This window comes from Canis aureus, chromosome 30 (genome assembly GCF_053574225.1).
Source record: "Canis aureus isolate CA01 chromosome 30, VMU_Caureus_v.1.0, whole genome shotgun sequence".
NCBI lineage: Eukaryota > Metazoa > Chordata > Mammalia > Carnivora > Canidae > Canis > Canis aureus.
Genome location: NC_135640.1, coordinates 22,437,065 through 22,447,858, shown reverse-complemented (window position 1 = coordinate 22,447,858; position 10,794 = coordinate 22,437,065). Strand labels below are relative to the sequence as shown.

The window sequence follows — 10,794 nt, the reverse complement described above, 5'->3', positions numbered from 1 at the left end:
ACACTCAAAAAGGTATTCTTAGTTCTAATTCTGAAAGTCCACAGGTAAGGCATATTCCATAAGCATGCATCAATTTTCTGACCTAGAACATCCCAGATGACTGTTGGAAGGGTACTGGACTACAATGGGAAAGGGGTGGCAGCATTTTGCCCTGAGTCCAACCAGGGGGGCTTTGCATTGCAGAGAATTTATCAATAATAATGAAACAGACTAAGTTATTCTACTTTATATCATCATCACATGTCTACAATTCCAAACAATGATAGTGATATAATAGACCTCTTTGTTGAGGCAACCACCACCCACTTTTAGCATGTCACTAGGTAGTTCTAGAAAAGCAATGAAGAGCGTGTGATCCCAGAAAGTACTATAGTGGTTAGCTACATCATGAATATTGAGTGTCTCTACTATATAGGCATTGGGCTAACCAATAGGAAGAGAATAACAATTAAAACAAGAATATTAGCTGCTCTTAATGAGTTTTACAACGTGGTGTCAGTTATTAACCATATGAAACACATATTTTATTTACATTATGTAATGATTTATAGTATAATTATATTATTATATGTTACAATCTATACACATATACATTTTATATAGGTATGATCATATAATATTATACTTTGTATTATACTTGTACTTAATAATGAAGTTTTGGAATATAGGTGAGGTTTGGTGGGGTGAAGACTGGAGCTGACAACCAAGAAAGAAATCTTGAGACATCTTTGGTGCAAATGATGGTTTTATTAAAGCACAGGAACAGGACCCATGGGCAGGAAGAGCTGTTGCTCCAGGCCTGTGAGGCATGGCTGATTATATACCTGGGATTTGGGAGGGGTTTGAGGATAGCACACTCTCTAAGGAAGTTTGGAAGCAAGACTTACAGGACCTTGAAGGAGCTAGCTATTGTTGGGAAAAGGTGACTTATTACTGTCTAATACAGCCTGAGTCATGAGACTCTTCAGATGTATATCGATGGGCCATGTGCTTGGGGGATGATTGCCAACACATATCTTGGGGGGTTAGAGATAAAGGAAATTTCTGAAGGAATTTTTATATGTTAAAGTAGACTGATAGGATTCTGGGGGTCAGGCTAAGATTGCCTGTTGCCCTTAGCAAAGTATGAATATTGAGGCAGTTGAGTCCATAGAGGAATGTCCCTCTGCCTATTTCAAAGACTTGTCAATGTGCTGCCCTGGGCTTATGCATTGTCCTCAGCTAGTCCTCTGTTCCCTCATCACTCAACACACAAAAATAAGACAAATACAAATTACTATATTTTTATTTTATTTGTGCACAATAAATTAGCTCTAACTATCAGAAGTTCTAAAATAGAAAACTAAAACAACTCAACATACATTGAGCTTCTCAGAAATTCTAAGTAAGACAGCTTTAAGATAAAAAAAAAAAAAAAAATGAATTATATGCCAGGCAAAGGATAGGGTAAAAGTAAAAAGATAGTAAATGAAGAATTTTAAATAAGGGAAAACTTGTTTCTACTTATACAACACACAGTAGCCTTAGACAAGTGGGTGCAAATTAAAAACAACAATAACAACTGTATTTCCTTCAGGAGCTGCCATCAATTACTTGCTTTATTTTCTTCATTTGAAAAATGGGGATGGTAACTGTTCCTAACTCATTAAGCTGTGATGATTAAGTGTAGTATTTGTACTGTACTTATGGTAGTGCTTCCACAAGAGTATTCAGCAAGCAAATTTTAAGTAAATAAAAATGATGGATGGATGAGTAGATAGAAGAAAGATAGAGAGGGTGGGGGGCTAAGGGAGAAAGGGTGAGATAAGAAAAGGAGAGGAGAGAAGGAGGGAAAAGGACGCAGAAAGAGGAAAGAAAGAGAGGAAGATAGCCTTCTTGTTCACGAGTTCAAAAGCTTCTCTGCTCAGGTCATGATCCTGAGGTCCTGGGATCATGAGGTCCACATGGAGCCTCATGTCTAGTCCATGCTCAGCAGGGCAGCAGCTCAGCAGCTCCCTCTCCCTCTGACCTTCCCCTCCACTCATGCTTTCTCTCATTGTCTTGCTCTCTCTTTCTCAAATAAACAAATCTTTAAAAAAAAGTTTCTAGTCTATGATGTAGATGGATAGATCGATGATATCTATCATGAACATGGTAATTATCTGTATCTATTATCTGTGTATCTGTCAAGAACAGAATTGGTAGATCTTGATATTTGCACACATTCAACTCTTTAGGCTTTTGCCAAATTACTTGCTAAAGATTTTTTTTTTTCTTTCTCTTGCAATTTTTCCCTCACAATTTACACTTACACATGTAGGTATGAAAGTATGCATTCTGCTATTTTCGTGACAATGTTTGTCATTATAGACCTTTTAATTTTTGTGATTTCTCATCGTGGTTTTATCTGCATTTTTCCACTTACAAATGAAGATAGGCATGTTTTTATCCTGTGAAAAGTCTGTTGATGTCTCTCCAAAGTTTTCAGGGGATGATCTTTGCCTGAGTTCCTTTTTTTTTTTTTTTTTTTTTATCAATTTTGAACAAACTTAAAAATTTGTGACCATATTTTCAATATTTTCGTGGGGCACTTTAATGAACAGAAACATTAATTTTATTATATATTCCAAATTATCAATCTTTCTGTTCTGTTTGTGTTTTTTTTGTCTTGTTTGCAGATATTTTAATGCTGAGTGGTGTGTCATTAATCACCTATATCTTTTTAAAAGGCTTTGAGATACTGTCTTTCATATTTATTATTTTTCATCTGGAATTGATGTGCATATAAACCTAAAATGAATTTTCCACATTTATAATCAGTTTCACTGCTATTAACTGAAGTGTTTATCCTTTTCCCACTTATGTGACTTTATCTCATGCATAGTTTTAAATATATATGGGTCTGTTTCTGAGATCCATGTTAATTTAGTTATATTTCTGAGAAAAACTACTTCACTCTTTTATTTACTATTATATCACTTATTAATATCTAAATAAATGTATCATGAACCTTGTTCTAAAAATGTATTTTTTTTTCCTTTTCTGCCTTCTGAACACCCATATACATTTTTGAAACAATGGTCAATTGTGTTAATTAATGTAAAGTTTGGTTGTATGAGAGAGTGTTCCAAAAAATCTGTACCTTATAAAAAACAAATATTTATTTTTATCACTTAAAATCTCCATCCAGTGGGATTCCTACTGTATGGTATTGTCAAGGCCGTGAATTCTATTCATTTTGGGTGGTTCATCCTTCTACAGATGTTGCCCTCATTCATATATGCCAAAACAATTCTGCAATACATTCTTATTCCGTATAGAAAGAAGGCAGGGGAGTCAATGGTGAGAGGCAAATCCCATTTAGTTAATAGGAAAACCCTGTAATTGTATACATTTAACAAAATGTTCTTGAACTTCCATCTTACTGGAGAGAATTTAGTCCCATGACGATACCTACATGCTAGGGAATGAAGGAAATGTTATTTTTTTCTTCTGGATAATGATACACTCAGAATCAAGATTCTGTTACCATGAAAGAACATAAAGGGACAGTGAACTTTTCTTGCTGTTGTTAATTTATTTCTGTGGCTATCCAAATAGCCATGCACTCACTTCTCATTCATGGAACAAATTCTTTTTCTCCAGCAAGAAAATCCTAAATTAGTATGGTAACTAAATATCCATGAAGAATGAATAATGTTCAGCAAGTTCCAGTATGGATGTTTAGTTTAGACAACTAGGAGACAAGTAATATGTTTATCCACCCCATGTTGAAATATGGAATAAGAATAAGAACACTGGGATCCCTGGGTGGCGCAGTGGTTTGGCGCCTGCCTTTGGCCCAGGGCGTGATCCTGGAGACCCGGGATCGAATCCCACGTCGGGCTCCCAGTGCATAGGAGCCTGCTTCTCCCTCTGCCTAGGTCTCTGCCTCTCTTTCTCTCTCTGTGACTATCATAAATAAATAAATAAAAATTAAAAAAAAAAGATAAATTAAAAAAAGAAGAATAAGAACACTGTAATAAAAATTCATTTGGAAAGAGGAAAAAAAAGAAACACAGTCCCCTTTTCCAAGGCATTTATCAAATGTCACTGGTAGGACACAGCATTTTAGAAACAACTCTGTTGTTCATTGTCTAATGTGCATTCTGGCTCTGCCTCTGGAGAGTTTTTCTTATATAGTGAAGCCCCAGGTCACATTTAAGAGGAAATTAGGGAATATTCTCCTGGGAGGTTAGTGCAGGTTTGGTCTTCTGGAGGTTGTTTGTTAGTTATAGGATGCCTCTGCATATCAAGCTCTCTGTTTCTTTGCCAGTACAATTACTTGGCTAACAAAGTCCCCATCCCTTAAGTATGTGATGTGCATAGTAACTTCTAAAGGGTATAGTACAGAAAGTTGAGAATAAAAGAGTAACTTGACACTGGAGAAAGCTGACAAACACTCCCTTCAGGCGAGTGATGAATGATAGCATCAATAGTGAAAAGTTATATTGACAGTATGTACTTTTGATATGGCATGAAGAAAACAGCACTTTGCCTCTGTAATCTTTGTCCCACGAACCCATAAGCCCAGTATGACCATGAGAAACACATCAGACAGGATTAAACTGATGAGGACTTTACCGAGTATCTGACCAGTGTTCCTCAAAACTGTCAAGATCATCAAAAACAAGGACGGTCTGAGAAACTGTTCACCTTCTAGAAGAACCTATAGAGATACTATGAGTAAATGTAATAAGATATCCTGTATGGGGTACTAAAACAGAAAGAATATGAGATTGAAGGTATAACATCTTAGTGGGAGTGAAACCAACTCCTGGCTTGGAGCAGCAGCCTCACCAGGGCTCGCTGGTCTCCAAGGGTTTCTCTGTCCAGTGTCTCTCCCTCCAGTCCACAGCATGGGAAATATCTACACAAACCTCTTCTTCAAGGGCCTTTTTGGCAAAAAAGAAATGCGAGTTCTTGTGGTCGGCCTAGATGCTGTGGGGAAGACCACCATCCTGTCCAAACTGAAGCTAGGTAAGACAGTGACCGCCATTCCCACTAGAGCCTTAACATGGAAACCATGGAGTGCAAGAACATCAGCTTCACTGCGTGGGATGTGGGCAGCCAAGATAAGACCCACCCTCTGTGGCACCACTGTTTCCAGACCACACAAGGTCTCATCTTTGTGGTTGATGGCAATCACAGAGGGTTTGTGAACGGGATCCCTGAGAGCTCATGAGGATGCTGGTGAAGGATGAGCTCAAGGATGCTGTCCTGCCAGTGTTGAAGCCCAAGTAGGACCTTCCCAAGACATGAATGCCGAGTTGTTTTTTGTTTTTTTTTTTAACGTGGTTTTTGTTCCCAAGGAGGCAATATCTGGTATTCCTTTGAAATATTTTATTAAAAATAAAAATATTTTTTAAGAGGTGGGAGAAAATTTTAATTCATTCACCAGATTAAATGAAAGGACAACATAATACTGTAGACACAACTTAAGACAATTTGGAATCATAAAAAAAACGTGAGGTAGACCAACTAGTGAAATTCACCAAATTTTTGTGAAGAAAACTTTACAGTAATAAAAGAACACAGGTGCCTCCTTTTCCAAAAATCACAAAAAAACCAATTGCATAAATTACAGCCAATATAATTGAATACAACAATTCTCATTCTAATTTTAGCTTACATTCAGTATTAACTTGTGTGAACTGCTACATGTCAAGGTGCAAAAGGTGTATAGATCAATTATTATGCAGGCCTAGCAAACACATTCATACCACAATGTTCTAAAGGATGGCAAGGCTTGAAGCTGAGTACACCAAGGTATGTATTAGCAAATCATGGTGTCCTGTGCTTGTGCAATTTTTTTCTTAAAGGAGAAGGACCTAACATTCTCTAAAGAATTATACTGATAAGGTGATTTTAAAAGATCCAAACCTTAATAATAAAGGCATTGAAAAAAATAGGCAGGTCAAGGTGAATTCAAGTTGACTGTCTTTTGGCTTTCTTCTGGCATTTCTCTTTCACAGAGTTAAATAATATTTAAGAAATCATTCAGAATTTTTTTTTTTTATGTTAAAAGTGAATCAATTCACTGTTTAGTACTGAGAAAGGATTTTAGGCGCTCGGGGCCTCCAGCAGTCACTGTGTGGGATCAGCCTTGGCACTCCTCCTCTGGTGTCCATTCTACATGGTCACAATAGGGTCCCTGTGATTCACTCTGTTTCAGTTCCACCTACATCCCTAGACTGTCTGTATTTGCCCTTTTACCCTAAACTATTTTCCAAATTTCAATTGACAATCATGATTGTTACTTGTCTTCCCCAATCTGGAGAATATTGAGAGACTGAAGATCCTAAGGTCTATATCTATATATTCCCATTGTGTGAGAGCTCAAGTTTAATCAGTAAATAGAGTCTCTTTGCCAGGATATAGAATTCTCACCGGATTGTAATTGCACATCTATATTTTTAATTTTAGAAAATACTTTCCTAGAATTCTTTCTTGGAAAACTCCTGCCACACATTTAAAAAAAAAAAATTAGGATTGGCTAAGATGGCTCTTCTGGTAGGGCCACTTATGTAGATCTAGTAATCTTGCTGGAAAAATAGAGAATATATGCCCAAGCGCCAAAATTCCATATGTAGTTTAATTCCTTTTTATAAAAGCCAAGAAAATGTGACAAACTTGTGATGATCATCATTTCCCTTTATATCTTCAACATCATTAGCAACTGCTCTTTATAATGAATGGGGGACCATAGCAAAGACTAGCAATTAGGTTGCTGGCCTTAAAGTAGAGGTTTAGACAAAGGATGGGTAGATTATTGAGTGGAGGGTAGAAAGGGAAATGATTGATCCAGGATTTAATTGGTGGATGCATGATCCTGACTACTACTTACCTTTTGTATATATTTTGATCTATATTCATTTGGAGCTGAAGCAAAACCTGAAAATAAGGTTGCCTTTTGTTAGAAATTTTTTGCTACTATTCTTTCTTTATCTAATTTTTATTAGAATGCTATATACCTCCACTGCCGAAAGCCTTCAAGGCAACCCTATTTGCTTCTTCCTATGCTCCCAACCCTCAATTTTGAGACTTTGGTAAATACTGTTGAAAAGACAAACTATGGTGATTCCACAGTGGTCCCACAGTGGTACCACCATGATTGGGACATGAATGAATTCTAGGGACTGACATGTGACCGAATGTTGGGCAGTGTGAAATGGGGACAAGTCTGTAGTCATTGGAAGTTTTAGGCATAAGTCTTTACCTCCTCATATAAGAAATGCAAGGTCCTTTACTAGCTTGGTTATTGGTATGTGATGTGATGCCTGATGCCACTGCAACCATCTTGTGACCATGAAAGAAACTAACCAATACTTCAAGGATGTTAGCATAAAAAGATGAAAATAAGCTTTGAGCTACTGAATTGCCTACTTCTAAATTGCTACTTTGCATTATAACAAATTTCTTTAAGGCTTAAGTCATTTTTATTTAGTATTTATTTCTTGCAAATGAAAGTATCTTATCAATACAGATGGTCTATTAATAAGAAAAATTCTGGGGGTTCCTGAGTGGCTCAGTGGTTGAGCATCTGCCTTTGGCTTAGGTCATGATCCCAGGAATCCTGGGATCCAGGGAGCCTGCTTCTTCCTCTGCCTATGCCTCTGCCTCTCTCTTTGTGTCTCTCATGAATAAATAAATAAAATCTTAAAAAAAAATTCTGTATGGTGTGAAGTGAATAAAATTTACCAAATTGTAGCTATATGTAATAAAAGTCTGCTCTAATATAGTTTTAAAACAAGTAGTTATTTTTAAAGGCTACATATAGAATATAGCTGCTTAGTATTTACTTGTTTAAAAATTCAAAATATTGCTTAAATGTGTTTTATTAAATTTAAAATTAATATAAAGGAGGGATGCCTGGGTGGCTTAGCGGTTGAGTGTCTGTCTTTGGCTCAGATCATGATCCCAAGGTTCTGGGATTGAGTCCCACATTGGACTCCCTGCATGGAGTCTGCTTCTCCCTCTGCCTGTGTCTCTGTCTCTGTCTCTCTCTCACTCTGTGTCTTTCATGAAAAAATAAATAAATCCTTAAAAAGAAATAAAAATTAATTAATTAATATAAAGGAATTAAAGTGAATATACTTGTATAATTAATATGGCAAGTAAAAGTAAATCTCTTTTTCCCTCAGTAAGTTTTTGTACTTTTTAAGGGGAGGAGACTATATGAAGGATACTGAATACTACTTTTAAAACATAGTTTATTTTGTATCAAATTATAGTCACACATTTTTCATGTACATTTGGTAAGTTTTAAAATTGACTCTTACTCTTAACTCTATGTAAATCATCTGTTGATCACATAGTAATAAAATAGAAAATGGCAACAAAGTCCTTAATAGTACTGAATAATAAGACTAGAGAATTAAGCTGTTATATGTGACACAGTCATAAATTGTATCATCAATTATGTGGTAAATATATTATTTTCTCTAGCTCATATAAAGAAATTAAAAATTCTCACCACCAAAGGTAAGGCTTACCTTTGCACTAAGATGTAATTTTTTTTTTTTTATTCATTGAAACTAACTTTATGAGAAACACACTAAAATAATTTTGACACAGTAATGATAGTAAAGTCCATTGTCTGATATTTCTATCAATGCAAATTACTTTCTTCATATATTTCTTCATTTATTTTGTACATTTCCATTCTGGTCATCATTCATTTTGTATTTCAAATCCTAATTCACAGATAGTACCTTAACTATTTTGATTGTATGTCCTGATAACATCCTTTGTGAACTTAATTTCATGAATACATGAATAACTACTTCTCTTTTAATATCTACATAATGATGAGATTTTGTCTGTTTATAAACATCTTCTTGTTAGCCAGAATAAGAATTCACTTCAAAATTAATACATATCTTAATGATTAAAGTGCTTTTAATTTCAAAAAAAACTTTAGCCTACAAAATCCTGCAAAATCTGAGACTATCTTTATTTGAAATACATTCCAGATCATTCTGAAATTTGTGCTGATGAAACCATTCCAAAGATGTTAATACATAAAATAAGAATTTTTTTTCCAGATAACAACACAATCCTGCTGATTAAAACTTGGGAATTTATTGAGTCCAATCTATGATCTTTCAGCCTAGTGTTCCATACAGTAGTTTTTAATATAATTTTATTTCACATAAACTGTAACTGCTAGGAATGGATCTCAAATATTATAAATAGAATTAAAAATCTTATGGGTTTCCTTATTCAAAAGTCTCATCCACCTACAAAGAAAAGCATATGAAAGAGTTTCTATTAACTTTGATTTTAGAAATTTGATAAGATAAATACCTGCTTTATAGTTTTTTTAGTGTGGCTTTATGTATTTTTGCTGTTTACTTCTTTCCACAAACTCTTCAGATTTTCAACACAGGGCTTCACTCTCACCCCTAAATCTACTGTCTCTTTTTTTTTTCCAATACAATAATTCCATTGAATAGCTTTTTTTCGATGGTGGAAATTGTGATTTGAGAGATAGACTGATTCACATATACATATGAATGCATTAAAATACGGTGTATTTTTAAAAATATTTTATTTACTTCTTCATGAGAGACACAAAGAGAGAAGCAAAGACATAAGCTAGTATTATTTTCCATGTTTCATTTTTAAATTTGTGTGATCTTATCTTCTGAGTGTGTTGATTGTTTATATTGGGTATAGCATATAAGGAACCCCATTACCTCCACCACCCACACTGTGGAGGCCGAGAAAAATTAAGGCCATCCCACCTAAAGTTTAGCATTAGCACAAGTACAGCCATCTTAGGCCCCTGTGAATAGGAGCTGAACTTTATGGGAAAAACTGCAGAATGTCCTCAACGTCCTCGGCAGGTAATCCCATATCAGAAAGACAACAGAGCCCACGCCCATGGTAGAAAGTCTCATATTAGAATGAGAACAGAGCTCAATGCCCTTGAAAGCCCCACATCAGAATGTAAACAGAACTTGGAGAAATTCTTCCACCCCTTCTGAATATCCCCTAGACCAGCCTATAAAAAATCCAGCTGTAACCCACTTGGAGGTCCAAGTCCCTGCTCCGCTGTGTCAGGTATACTTGGACCCAAGCTCGAGCTTGCTAATAAACCCTCCTGTGCTTGCATCAGTGTCGGCTTCTTGGTGGTTTCTCAGATTCGCAATCTTGGGCACAACACCACCCAATAGCTAATACAGCAGATTCAGCATCAGAAGACTGAACTACTGACATCACATCTCAAAGAAGAGTGAAGGTTTCTTTCATGGATATGAAGAGTGAAATACTTCCTTTCCAAACCCAACATCAAAGACAGCTCTTAGTTACCAATTTGCCAGACTGGGTATATAAATACCCCAGCTCCTGTAGTCCTCTAGTAAGTAATTCTGGTTTGTATGTTTTTCACAGTTTCCCAGAAGTGGTTGCTTTGTTTTGTTTGGTTTGATTTTGGTTTTGTTTTGTTTTGTTTTGTTTTCCTTTCTTTTGTTTCTAGGATAAAATTGTACTTGTTCTGTTCATTAGCAACTGAATGCATATTCTTTACCGACTGCTTCCCTAGCCTTCAGGTCTTTGCTTGTGTTCATGAAAACACTGAAAATTTACATTTACTTAAATCCTTATCTTCAAGTCTGCTTCTGGGAACACCGGCAGAGATAATTAATTTCCCAATAATCAATTTGTTAAATAGAAAATTTATTTCTACTTCCTTTTATCACGATTTTTGATAAATTAGAGTTCATTTCACCATCCTATTTTACTATTTTGATTTGCCCCATATTTATAATT

The 10,794-nt window shown here is 35.6% G+C and overlaps 1 pseudogene; it reads left to right on the top strand.

Annotated features, from left to right (window-relative positions):
- The first annotated feature begins 4,877 nt into the window (after positions 1-4,877).
- LOC144301556 (ADP-ribosylation factor 1 pseudogene) lies at positions 4,878-5,203 on the top strand (annotated as a pseudogene).
- The last annotated feature ends 5,591 nt before the right edge of the window (positions 5,204-10,794 follow it).